Source organism: Ostrinia nubilalis, chromosome 26 (genome assembly GCF_963855985.1).
Source record: "Ostrinia nubilalis chromosome 26, ilOstNubi1.1, whole genome shotgun sequence".
NCBI lineage: Eukaryota > Metazoa > Arthropoda > Insecta > Lepidoptera > Crambidae > Ostrinia > Ostrinia nubilalis.
The window spans coordinates 3870001-3884482 of NC_087113.1; the positions used below are offsets into that span (position 1 = coordinate 3870001).

The following is a 14482-nucleotide window of genomic DNA, read 5'->3' on the forward strand; positions in this document are numbered from 1 at the left end:
AATGGCGACGAGGCCCAGAACCAGATCACAAAATCGAGAGAATAAAATCAAAGAAGTTAAAGAATCTTCCAAAATCACGGAGCACAAAATGGCAATCAATCTATCAATCATCATCATTATTTCAGCCACAGGACGTCCATACTGCTGAACTAGGCCTCCCCCAATGATTTCCATATTGCCCGGTTGGTAGCGGCCTGCATCGCCTTCCTGCTACTTTTAATAGGTTGTTGGTCCACCTTCTGGGTGATAATGTGGCTAGTTCCTAAAGACGGTAATGTTGAGATGAAATTCAACCTGAAAAATTTGGGGAGGCCTGATATTAGCGTGTTTGTCCCGTCTTCTTGCCAGAGGGGAGTGTAGTCCAAATCCTTCATTTGCCTCTGGTAAATTAGAGAGGGTCCTGCTCCTGCAGTGGAGACTAACCCCCGTATTCACAAACACTACTAACTATGAGGTCTCACAGTGCGCGTGGACGCACAGGGTGACACACGAACCAATCCAAGAATCGTTTGTGAATACGGGCGTAAATGACCTATTGAGTGTAAAGTACTAAGTAGATCTTACATCGGACACTGAAAGATATGATAATTATAGGTACTCCAACTTAGCAGAAACTACCTACCTACTTTTATAAAATTCCCCGAGTGATTGATGATAGTTCGCCTTTATTGAAAGCTGCACGTAAAGTTGAACTGGAAAGCCTTCTCAAAGTTTATCGCTTATCTCTCGCACCAAAGCTGGGGATTCTAAAACACTGAACATTAGATAGTATTGATATTTGGCAAACTTCATAAAGGTTTTTGATATTGGATATTAAACTTGATACTTTCACACTTTGGTGAGAAAAAAGGTCTTGTTGTTTGACAAACAGAAAGACGCACATAAGTTTGAAATGCTGAATACTTATCTTAATATACTTGTAATCTAATAGAGATTTTGCTATTATGATCATGTATAATGTAGTATGATTTGCTATCTATAGATTGAAAAAAGAAGTGCTCTTTTTTAAATAAATTCCGGATAACGCAGCATGGGACGTCCACCCACAAGGTGAACCGACCTCATAAAGGTAGCAAGAAGGCGCTGGATCCAAGCTGCTGCCAAGCGGGCAATATGGTAATTATTGGAGGAGGCCTATGTTCAGCAGTGGACGTCCTGTGGCTGAAATGATGATGATGATAATACTTAATTATTTTTTTATATATTACCAGAGATATACATTAGAAATGAAGCTAGAAATACAATTAATAACGCCAGACCTACCTACGTTTCCACAATTTGAATATTGTGTGGGTCTACAACGCTCGAGAATAATTTTCCGCGCCATATTTCACGGGCAAATTATAGTTGAATAACCTTTAAGGCTGTTCCGATAAATCTCCTCGCGTGGGAAGCTTGCATGGGGGTAGTGACGTCATCGTTGTAATAAAATGGTCATAAACGAAAAGAGAGAGAGTAATTGTTGATTTGAAAGAAAGAAGGTTTATGCACTAAAATCCTCATAAATACAGATCAGATCTGTGATCTATATCCGGCTCGAAGGATCAACAAACGGTGTAGGTAGTTACATGCCACACCATTTGTTATTTATGTCTGTGGGTTAGTTGGCAGTAAAAATACAATAACTAGGGTTAGGGATCTTCTTACTTGAGCAGGGGCACAGGATAGGTTATGGGAGCATCTCCTAGTTTTAGTGAAGGGCCTAACAACTAAAATATTAATGGGAAAAACCATGCATAGCCTTCGCAAAACCTCCGCTGTATGTACCCTTCCTGCAGAGGGTAAAACTTTGGTAATTTTAAAACACAAACTGTAGCTTTACTTTTTTTTGTACATGGACCTCTATAATTTAATACTCACTTAACATACATTTTAAGGTTCCTAAAATGAATTATAAAAAATGTGATTAAGGTACCTATAGTCAGCGTCAAATTAATATTAGTTGACATTCAAAGTTGCCAAAAGTTGAAAAAGGCAACACAACCTTATTCCAATTTTAACAAAAACGTGTTGTAAATTGACTACTTTGGATGTCACGAACTATGTATTTGATAAACTGTACTATACCTACTACCTACATACAGTTTAACGCTTTCGTAAAGGTCATGGTGTAGAATCCCCAAGTTGCTTATTCCATCCCTCATTTCATAAGCAAATTGCAGTCGTCCCACAAATCCGACTTAGCGTAGGTTTCGCTTGCTACGTCATAAGTGACGTCATCCACCAAAATAGTGGTCTATTATTAGACAGAGGCCACGAGGGGTCGCCAATACCGTCCATTCATAGTCAGGGGATGACACTTCGGGTGGATAATGGATATAGATTAGGGCAGGGATGGCGGACCTTTATGTTAACGTGCTGATTTTCTAAAAAATGTTTGATGGAGTCATAGACGTGCCATCAAACACATCAATGAGGGGTTTCATACAAGCCACCACTGGCGAGTGACACGACCTTATTCTACAGTGACGCTAACTGATGAGGGCAGATACGTCAAAATACGTCCGTCAATAATGGCAAGCGTGACTGACAATAGTGACTGAGTTTCTTGCGCTGCTTCTTCTCAGCACTGGCCCATTTATGGTCCCGAAGCAGTGGTAGGGTTAATACTGGGACGTGTAAAAGTGCTTTTTAAAAGCCTATTTTCAAAAATAAATGAGTTTTATGAGTTTGTTTACTTGGATCGCCATCAGACTTACCTTGCAGTAATTCATTTCGATTGTGGCAATCGATAGAAAATCGGTTCGTCTTTCAGAAGTTGAATGAAACTGTCAGTTACAATGATTGATGGCGATCGCTATGATGTACGAGTATTGTTTTTATGAGTTTTTAAAGAGCGTTGAATTGATACGGAAGTGATCGGATCATTTCCCTGAACTAGTCAAAACTACTTAAAAAAAGGAGGATGGAGGAGGTTCTTCAAATCATCAAATCTTGCAAAATAATTTTGGTAGAGTCACCAGTTCACCACTATAATAATAACTCAATAATAAAATGCCTATAAATGATGAGATTTGAATTGGACCATTTTGGGGATATAAGCTCTTTTCTAGTGCTTAAAATAGGTCTATAGCTTTTGATTACAAATACCATAGAAGCGCAATCAACTGGCATTTAATTATCTTCTATATTCCATTCTAATTCTATAAACCATGGAAATGTAGCTAAAGACGTACCTTATTTTATAAGTCATTCAGTTCATAGTGATTTCACAAGTTTAGAAATAAAAAAATCTGAAGTAAGTCACTAAATATTAAGCTGCTAGCTTTTTAAACTTTTAACTTATATGTATATGTTTACATACACTGTATACACAAGAGAAAATTCTTATCCAAAGCACCTATAACTTTGACGCTTACCGTAACTTTCTTAGCTAATTTAAAGTGGTCTCGGATTTCTGAGTTAATCAAGTGCCGAAGTTGAGCGTGTGAAGCAGTTTGCTGCTTGTTTCGTTAATTTGCGGGAACACTGTGCCAAAGGGGTGGGATATGCTTTAAAATAATGTGTTCTGATTTATGTCTTTTTGGGACCCAAACTTCTTCGTAAAATTTTTAGTTTTTGTCTTATTTATAAATTACCGTGTCTACCTACAGGTCTACTCTCTAAGACTTAGAGGTCTAAGTCAAGATGATTTAATTTCTTTGGATAAAATGACTGTTTCTTACAAAAATGTATAAGTAGTGAGACGCGGACGATCCCAATAACCAATTTTCAAAAAATAACTAAATAAATACCTAGGTAATAAATACATTAACTTAAAATGACTTAAAAACTAAAATTTAAAAATTACTAATGATAAAAACTATTTACAAAATAAAAAATACTTCACCCCCAGCGCCGCAGTCAGGAATGGTGCCCAAAAGGCTGGCAGCATTGCCACGTTGAATGGCCAGGCTAATTTTCTGACCAAAATAGCTGCCAGCCTTTTGATCACCGGTCACCTCGGTGAGCCTCTTTGCCAGTTCCTTATAAAAGGAACGAGCGCTTGGACCCCATGGTCCCATAGTCTCAACCCCAAACGGCACAAATATATAACTCTCATTGAGAGCTGCATATTTGCGCCGCTTGGAGCACTCAGCCGAGGCCGCCGCCGCGCCTGCGGCAAGGGAGGTACCTCCTGTATGAGACGGAGCAAGCGTATCCGCGCATGTTGCGTCCCACACAAGAGGACGTCCCTGCTTCCAGGGAATGAGCGTCATGCCGTCAGGTGTCTTTCCAATTAATCCCTGAAGATTCGAATTCAAGCTGTGAAATTTTATGTATGTAGCTTTGAAGTCTAAAATTTTCAGTTTATTAATTTTGCAATCTGTTGACGTACACGTTTCCATCTCTTTGCGATACGATGTGAGAGTCGCGTTTTGACAGTTTATAAAAAGAACCTAAAATATTTATTGACTAGCGCGTAGTACCGCGTAGCACGCTACAACTCTTTAGTGCTACACGCTACGTTGACTACGCGCTACGGTAAATGTTCGTTCGTTTCAATCACAGATCACAGAAAACTAAAGGGAGATGTGAAAGGGGGCGGGGCCGGTGTCGCAGCAATATGCCCAAAAGCAGACGCGCGCTAACGTCATAATGTAAACAGCTTACATTGCTTGCGTAGTACTAAAGATTATTCCAACGTTGAGTAAATACCGCAGTGGACAATGAGCACATAGGTATTTTGATTTCTTTGTGTGTGTGAATTTCTAATGCGACACTGAGTTTTGAACTCAGCACATTAGTTGGCATCTCTCTATATCTCTATGGTTTCAACCAAACACTACGGATTTCCACGCCAAGTGTAAAAGGATGTAACTGCAAATATTTTTTCACTCGCTGGGTTCTCACAACTACTAAGTCTGTTAGGGCATTTCTACGGGGACGACCGATCGACCTACTGGGGCGAAAAAAGTACCTTTAAAATTGAAGTACGGACTTGAAAAAAATGACACGTATTTATAGGACTCTTGACTTGATGGAGAGCATATTTAGAAGACCGCCAGGTTTTACATCTCGCCTTGAAAAAATCCGAAAGTTCAAAAACGGGCGAAATTTGGCCTAAAATGGAGTGTCCGATTTCCAGAATTTACTCGTTTTTGCTTCATAACTTTTGAAATAATAACTTCCCCATTATGAAACCCACATTCACAGAACAAGGGATAGTTAATAAAGCTATATAAATGAGTTTCTTTAATGCAAGTCCTTGGGTTTTAATACAGTAACACATTTAAATTTTGTCCGACGTGTGTGCCTCAATTCCGTGATTTTTACTTTTGTGCTCCTATATCACTAACAACGCACAATACGAACACCCACGCCTGATTCCCATAAACTAGCAGTTGCACTCGAGTGGTCGAGCAGTATAAAAGAGGGATCAGTCGCTTTGAGGAGCATTTTTCAGAGGTTTGAAATCACTCAGAATTTTTGGTCACTGGTCATTTCTCAAACCGGTGTGCGACATTAATAATGTTCATGAAGTATTTAATGAGATTACTGCTGAATTAATTAAGTATTTAACTGATATCTGCCATTACGTTTGGTAGAAATCGTCGTAATTTATAATATTTTCGAAAAATTTGATGAAATGTGATTTTTCCTCAATTCCATGGATCTCAATTCCGCGGAATATGGGGCATCGAATTGAGAAAACACGTACACCGAATTGATATTAAATGAAAATAGATACTTTTATTGTGCTATAAATTGTTTGTGTAACTTAAAATAATAATGAAATCAATAGAGCATAAATAGAGTGAACTACCAATCATTGGACCGTACCAGTCATTGGACAGAAGACAATAAAACCATTTGTTTGAGGTTTCATTAAAAAAATACACTGCTATTGCTATCTTATTAAAATAATTTTCCGGGTTCTTCCCTCGACCTTCACCAGATCGTCAGTCTACCTAGTTGGGGCCTGCTCACTGGTCCGTGGTTTCCACTCGACAACTTTTCAGTCCCAACAGACATTATCTGTACGAGCTATGTGCCTATATGTGATTTATGTAATTTTACGGGCTATGCCGGTCACTTTGGTTCTCTTGCCGATATTCACATTTCTGATTCTTATTAGGCTCATAGTAAGCGACCAAGTTTCACATCCATACACCATCACTGGCAACACACACTGGTTGAAGACTTTTGTCTTAAGACGCTGAGGTATTTCAGACGTAATAGCGAAGCTTCCCGATCGATGCTTAGCTGTATTGAATTTAGCAATACCTAGACCTCTTTCTCAAAGTTGGACCTAGGTATAAACAATTGTCAACAACTTCGAGTGTAGTCTCCAACCTTCAGAGGAGTGGGTGCAACACGAATATTTGACATGATTTTTGTCTTGTCCATGTTTATTTTGAGAACCACTTGTTGAAAGGCTCTACGGAGGCCATGACTCCGATATCATCCCCGATATCGCGACTCCTTGGTCTTCTTAAAGCCTTTTCGGAAACAAGCTTGTTCGGAATACTGGAAGTCGTCGAGTCTGCGAGCGAGATGATTTGTAAGGACTCTCGAAAACAGCTTGTAAACACGCCTCATAAGTGAGATGACTATAATGCTATCACCACACTTCTGTGCCATGCCGGAGGCGTTTTTTCTACGAGAACGACGGAATTGAACTACTTCTGTAGAGCCTTTAGTACCGCCGAAGCTCAGCTATATTTATTTAAACTTTAGCACACAAAGAGACAATGCTATAATGTCGTAACACCTGGTGCCTTGTTGTATTTCAGCTATTTGAGTGCCATTTTAATCGTGTACAAACTGACGTCCGATATAATATCTTCGGTATAGTGTCAGGTCAATCTAGCTCTTGTGTTTTGCAATATTTGTTTATGTTTAAGGTTAAGAATAAATAAACAAAGAGACCCTGTGTTATGTATTTTTTTTTATTTAAATAAAATTAAAATAATATATGAAAATTAAGAATTTATTGTAGTTCCTTATTAAAAAATTAAACATATTGATTAGGATTTTTGTTTTATTCCATTGGTATTTCAGACACATAAACCTAAAATGAACCATCTAACTAATAGACCAGCAATCAGATATCAAAACGTTTTAAGTATTTATTATATTAATTATTGAAATACATTAGGTATTTCTTCATAATGTGATCAATTCTAAGTTTGCGGAGCGATTTTTATATTTGGAGATTCATTTCTCAATTCCGTGACTCATTTTCTCAATTCGGTGCTCTCTCAATTCGATGCTTAACATTTCTCACAAACCACTTCACAATATTTAGTGACAATGCTAGTTTTACATTCAGAATGGAGTAACATTTATTTTTTTGTATTGAAAGTACTTAAAAAACTAAATATAAATTTTAGCACCGAATTGAGAAAAAATACACCGTACAGTAGAAATGCCCGTTAGCTTTTCATTTGGGCGAAACGTAACTCGGGTGTTTTTATTCAATTCAATTTGCGCCATTTTCCGGCACTGTCGGCGACTTGGACGAAGAGTTAGTTTAACTTTTAATTAGTTGGATGTAGGTCAAGTCGTAGTGAAGGAAGATTGGGCGAAATTGCGAAACAAACATTATTGTGTCTCAAAGAGTTACTAACACATTACACACATAAAAGTCAACACATCTTACTAAAATTTTATTACGAAATCTGTTTTAAATCGCCAAAATGTATGTACGCGAATAACTTCCGAACCACTGCACCCAATTGGATATCCTTTTTTTGTATTTGTTACTGTTAGGATATATTTTTTGGCTGTACGTAATTTGCTGGCTGGAATAGCTAGTAATAAAAGTTTTGCCAGTTGTGTTTTTAAGTCCCTTCTGGCCAGGAAAGCCCCATATACTTAGTGGTGAGTGAGTGAGAGAGAAATGCTTTATTTAGTCGAAAATTATTGAAAAAACAAAAAAGAACTAAAAAGATAAAAACAAGGCAACTTGGTGTTCACAAATGCAGACGTAAAAAAATTTTTTTTTAAGACATTATGGCGTCTAAACTCCGCTATTTTCACGATTAAGATGAATCTAACAACCCCTCTCACGCTAAAATCGGTCAAGCCGTTTAGGCTGTAGGCCGTGCCGAAGAAATATACATACATACACTCGAAAAACATAACCCTCCTTCTGGCGCAGTCGGGTAAAAAGTATTTTCTGTGCACCCAAGAAGAGCGCCCTCGCACCGCCATAGTTTCAGCATTGAAAGTCGAAAAAAATAAGGCTGAGTTGCACCACCTAACTTTAACGGTAACTATGACGGTAACCGGTGCTTTTTATAAATGGAGTTTGACAGATTTTTGACGTTTGTCAACGTTAAAGTATGGTGCAACCCAGCCTAAGAGTTGTGGGTAGATAAAGTTAGTGCGTAGGTCTAGGTCTAGACTATGTAGGCAGTTTGCGTCATAATGTCAGACAATATCAACAATGTAATGCGTCAGAAAACTTTGGAACAATAATGAATAATGTTTTGTAATATCGAAAAATATACTACGTTAAAAAATAGCGAGCGCGCCGTAGCATTAAAGAAAAACTTCTGAAAAACAATAAGCGTGCTGTAATGGGAAAATTGAATATGATTTGATTTGAAGTTGATGAAGTAAGATGTGAATTACGTAATTGCGAAGTGGCTACCTAGACAAAGAGACTTTCGAGACAGTTTTGTTTTCAAAATCGCTTTACGAAGTAACTAAAGAACTACATACAAAAACGTCGCTACGAAACGATTTCAGAATCACAACTGTCACGTTTGTAAGTTTGTCTAGGAGAGCTGAAGTAACAAGTAGTTTATTTATCAAGAACGTAACGTATCTTTATGATTTTTATTTTAAGAATACCTATACTATAGGTGTACCAGAATCTCATGGCAAACAAAAATATTGGAAAAGTGTGTTTTTCATATGGCAATTGTCTATGGTTTAATTGTCACCTGTCAAAGAAAATTATGAAATCTGTCAGTCGCTGCAAAAATTTTGTAATCTCTTCTTGACTATTTGTTATTTTTGTGAAAAAGTAGAAAAAGCTCAAGCAAGTCATATTGTTTTCAATGTGAATTGTAAAATAAGGCATAATTCAAAGTCAATCTTTGATTCTAAACGCGCCGACGAGTTGACAGTGAGTTGGACTGAAATGTTTGATACATTTAGCTTATTACCCAACTGCGTCAGAAGGAGGGTTATGTTTTTTATTCTTACTTAATAGCTGCTTTATCGATGTTTTCAGGTATATCTCACAAATTGGTGCAGAGGAATGGTCAAAATGTTATGACCATGTAAAGAAAATTGAAAAAGATTTCATCAAGCAAGATTGAATACTTAATGGAGAAGTTTCCAATTTTTTTCTTTTAAATAAACTTGAAATAAATATAAGTAAAACTAATAATAATTGTGAAAGAATCATGAAAATATATTTTATATACAAATAAATAAGTTACAGGGCCCTAAAGTTGCGCATAACTATTCACGCCGTTTTGATAGGTGTATTCACGCACGACAGTCATTCGGGGTACAAACAGTAAATCACCCCTGATCCAGTGCTGTTGACAGATCCATATTTTTTAAATCTATTTCTATTTTTTTAAGTCACTCAAGATTCTTTCTTAGTAAAATTTTGTAACCTTTTTTTTAATATACCAGACCTGGCCATTTATACAAAAAGAACGGCACCGCCTGTTCCAATTCCACGCCAAAATAAGTATGTAGGTAATTGAAATCAAATTTCCCAGACATTTCTAGATCGATTTTAAAAAAAAACTTCACCGTCTTTTTAGTTTTGGTATATATTTTAATCCCATTCAGAGAAATATAGTTTTTTTAACATCAGGAAACTTCTCCATTGAAATGTTGGAAGAACAATTTATTTACAACACCTCTTTATCTTGATCATCTATTGAAGAACAAGAAATGCAAGTGGAGTTCTTAGAATCGTTTTCTAGTTCTGAATGAAGTGATAAGTTAAAAGTATGGTGCATAATAAAATTAGTTACTTTAAGTAATATACGATTTATTCATAACAACATTCTTCATACACATACCTACCTAAAATGTATATTCGTACTTCATGTTCATTAATATTAAAGTCATAAAAGTAAAAAAATAAATAGTATCAAGATCGTTTATTCCAATTTCCCCAGTATTGCTCTCAACAAAGTTTATTTTCCCTATTTGCCATGAGATTCTGGTACACCTATAGTTTCCTTCGAGGCAACACAAGGAGTTTATAGCTCTTACGTAATATAAACTATAAATCCTTCTTCTTTTCCTTGGCCTTTTTTCCCCCATTTTATGAAGTTGGCTCTCTTTATTCTGAGGCGCCAGGACAGTCTGTCCTGGGTTCTCGAAATATTTGTCTGGGTAAGCTCAAACCCCCGTCGTATTCACAACCAATGCTTGCTTAAGTGAAGCAGTAACGCTATGCGAAGGCGACCGCACAGCGTTGAATAGAGCTCTGTGATTGGTTCGTGTATGTCACTAAGCCACTCAAGTATTGTCTATGAATAGGTTTTTGGGACCCTGTGCGTCCATGCGCACTGTGAGATCTCATAGTAATGTTTGCGAATACTGGTGTTACGTCCTTGGCCACCGTAAACTATAAAGCCTATAGGCATAAAGCCTTCTTGCCTTCAAACTTCTGAGTGAAGTTACATAAACAGTTCGATGTAGGTAGTTAGACTCCAGTTAGTTGAGGGTAGTTAGGTGTCGTGCTCGTTACGGAGTTAATGCTGACTCGCCGGTTGGTTTCAATTTAGGATAGTCTTATTATAGAACTAATAGATTCTGCTCCAGAAAGCAGTTAAAAGTGCTTGCTGAAATTTATTTTAGGATGCCTTTGCTAAGAAATCAACTGAATTGTGTAGTAGATGATATTTACCAAAAACTCATAAAACTCATTTATTTTTGCAAATAGGCGTTTAAAAAGCACTTTTACCCTACCACTGCTTCGGGACAATAAATGGGCCAGTGCTGAGAAGAAGCAGCGCAAGAAACTCAGTCACTAGTCTGCCTCCTTTTCAAGGGTTTACAGTCTTTACAAGACACAAATCCTCAAAAAATCTGTCCGTTTTAGCTTGGAAATGCTAAGGCTGAGTTGCACCACCTATCTTTGACCGTAACTATAACGATAACTGGTGTTTTTTGTATGGATACATATTTTTGACGTTTGTCAAAGTTAAAGTAAGATGGTGCAACCCAGCCTTAGTTTTCAGTTTACTGTTTTGCCTATTTGGTTCCTTTTACTAAAAAAATCTACGTTAAAATTGTGTTTTGACCTTTTGTAAACTTAAGCCAAAATTATATTTTCTTTTTTTCTTTCTTTCAAAATTTTTCTTAAGTTTCTTTCTTTCTTATTTTGTTTCTAATAAAACTATAAAATGTGTGATAATTGTACACTGGGAAAAGAAAGATGTCGCAGTGAGATACTAATCCCATGCTAATGAGCTTTCTACGTGCCTAAGCTGGGTTTCAGTCTGTCTAGTTAGAACGGGTAATTTTAGGTTGCTATGCTTGGATTATGTCTTTATAACAAATGTAAACGTTCTCAGAGGTGTGTCTACATGTTTATACAAATGTTTTTAATGTTAGTAGTCTTTGGAGACTGACCCGTATTCACAAACGATGCTTGCTTGTGTGAAGAAGCAAATCGAACGCACAGCATTGAATAGAGCGCTGTGATTGGTTCATGTGTCACTCTGTGCGTCCACGCGCACTGTGAGACCTCATAATAATGTTTGTGAATACGGGCGTGAAACTAACTCGTTACAATTAGAACAAAACGCCCGCTCTCCAGCGCGTGTTTTGCTCTACACAATCAACAACATCTCAACATTCAACAAAATTTCCTACAAAAATGTTGACATCATGTTGTTGTTGATTCTGTAGAGCTAAACACGAGCTGGAGTGGCTTTACTCTATAACCATAGAGCCACACAAGTGAGTGATTAAGTTTTTAATATCTGGTTTTCAAATTGACACATAAAATATGAATAATATTGTAACTTAAGTTACACGTTTGTTCAACTTTCAACAGACAAGTCTAGTTGATACGACAAGTTGTTTAAACGTGTAACTTTCAATATTGGGTTTTTGATCTATTGGAAAGAAGACAAGACAAGTAATAAAATCCATTAATTTCACTACATTATGTCAACCCCTTAAAATAATTAACTATTAAAACGATTGAATATTCCAAAACAATCGCACCATTAAATATAAATTACGGTTCTTTCCATAATAACTTCAATGATATGCTTATTTTTAGAATGTATTTGACCTCTACTATTTTTGTAATAACTTGAGTAATATTTCTAAATTTTTGATTGATTCTATTTTGGTTGGTATTGATTATAACTACCCTTTGTTAACCTTAACCACAACGGCTTCCAATAATTTGAGGTCGGGGAATTAGTTAATTATTCTAAGTCAGAAGTTGGTTACTTAGTTGAAGTGGAGAGCGTATTTTGATTTTTTTACAAAAAATATTCTTTTAATTTTTTGTTCCAAGTTATTTTTACTAAAATATTTTTAGCGTCAAAAACTAACAACTTTTTTTTTTTAGTTTATTTTGGAACAACAAACAATCCCAACTAATATTATAAATGCGAAAGTAACTCTGTCTGTCTGTCTGTCTGTTACGCTTTCCCGCTTAAACCTCGCAACCGATTTTGATGAAATTTGGCATAGAGATAGTTTGAGTCCCGGGAAAGAACATAGGATAGTTTTTATCCCGGTTTTTGAAACAGGGACGCGCGCGATAAAGTTTTTCTGTGACAGACAAAATTCCACGCGGGCGAAGCCGCGGGCGGAAAGTTAGTTACACTTATAAATGAAGTATAAAACATGGACATAGAACACATATTAAGGTAAAAGCGTAATCAGCCCCGTTGTCCACAGATAGAGTAACAAAATATGTGGAAAAGATATCGGTATAAACTAAAATTTGTGTACTTAGTGCACAAATTATAATAGCCTAAATGGCGCTCTGGTGTAATATAAATAGTTTCATCAAAATCTGTTCGGCAGCTTTCCATTCTTTTTTCTTTCCATTCGGCAGCTTGACTTATTGCCAATTTGCCACAAAATCAACTAGTCACAAGAAAAATTATGTGTAAGTTCGTCACACGTCATAATAATATACATCGTGACAAATTGACTTGAATGAGAATTTATGTCGAATTTTTATTTTTTTTATCCACAACGAGGAAGCTCTTGGCTTGATTTCACCTGATGGTAAGTGATGATCAGGCCGAAGGTCAAAGCGAGCTTCACCCGGAATCCTCAACCACGGAGGAACTGGCTAGCTTACCTCTAACTAAATTACTTTTAATGTAAATTCGTCACACGTCATATTACATCGTGACAAATTAACGTTCTCATTTATGACGAATTTAGGTACTTTCAATGCATAAAATTTTCAAATGTGTGACAAATAAAGTGTAACTTTGTGGCAAATTGACAATAACCGATGTAACTAAGACAGCTTTCACATTAGGGCGTCAGAAGCGCGACTGTAGCGCGGCAGCGGCGTTTTTATAATGCAAAGGCAAGCATCCGCTGTCATATCACCATCATCGTCACCATTTCACCCATAGGACGTCCACTGCTGAACATAGGCCTCCCCCAATGATTTCCACAATGGCCGGTTGGTGGCGGCCTGCAACCAGCACCTTCCTGCTGCCTTTATGAGATCGTCGGTCCACCTTGTGGGTGGACATCCTGCGCTGCGCTGTCATATACATAGTATGGAATTATCGAGCGCGTTTGTCGCGCTGCTAAAGTCGCCTGAATGTGAAACCCAACTCATCAGTGGGACGAAATTGAAATCCCATTTTAAAGTTCATATCGGGAGGTTATATGCGGAACCCATTCGTGGTTCACTGGAGATAATTGACAGTTTAAATTGGTTTGCAGTCGACTGAGTTATTGAAAAAACTCTACCTTCTGCCCGTGACTTTGCTTGCGTTGATTTAGTTAGGTAAAGTCGTATCGAAGCTTAAGACCTTTTCTGATTTTAGCTATAATATTGTAAAATTTCTTTAAAATTAATTCAGTAGGTATGCGTGATGAAGTTTCTTAGGATATTGTTTATGGATCATTTTAAAAAATGTAGTATTGGAACTTGTAAAAGCGCTATTTAAAAGCTCGTTTGCAGAAAAATAGACGAATTAGTAGGTACTAGGTACTCGTAGATAGTAGGTAGTCTAGGTAGTAGGTAGATTAGTAGGTGCTAGCTAGGTATCGATAGATCATATTGCAATACCATTATAGCTATGTTGTTGTTGTTGTTGTTGTTGTTTCAGCCAAATGACGTCCACTGCTGGACAAAGGCCTCCCCCAAGGTTTTCCACAATGAACATCAATTATTATAGCTATAACAGCTATCAAATGCTGAAGTTATAAATCGCGTGCATTGAAGCTGTTATACCTGCCATGCCAGACGTTATCAAACACCATTGGTGACTGATAAGGCTCGGAATAGACTCCTAAGTCCTAGAATACCTATAGACAACCTGCCGTGTGATCGAAATTGTATAATACCTAT

General features: G+C 37.1%; 1 protein-coding gene across 1 annotated transcript in view; it reads left to right on the forward strand.

The window, feature by feature from the left end:
- LOC135084473 (uncharacterized) overlaps positions 1-14482 on the forward strand; it is a 35533-nt gene that overhangs the window by 7255 nt on the left and 13796 nt on the right. The gene's annotated exons all lie outside the window — the stretch shown is intronic.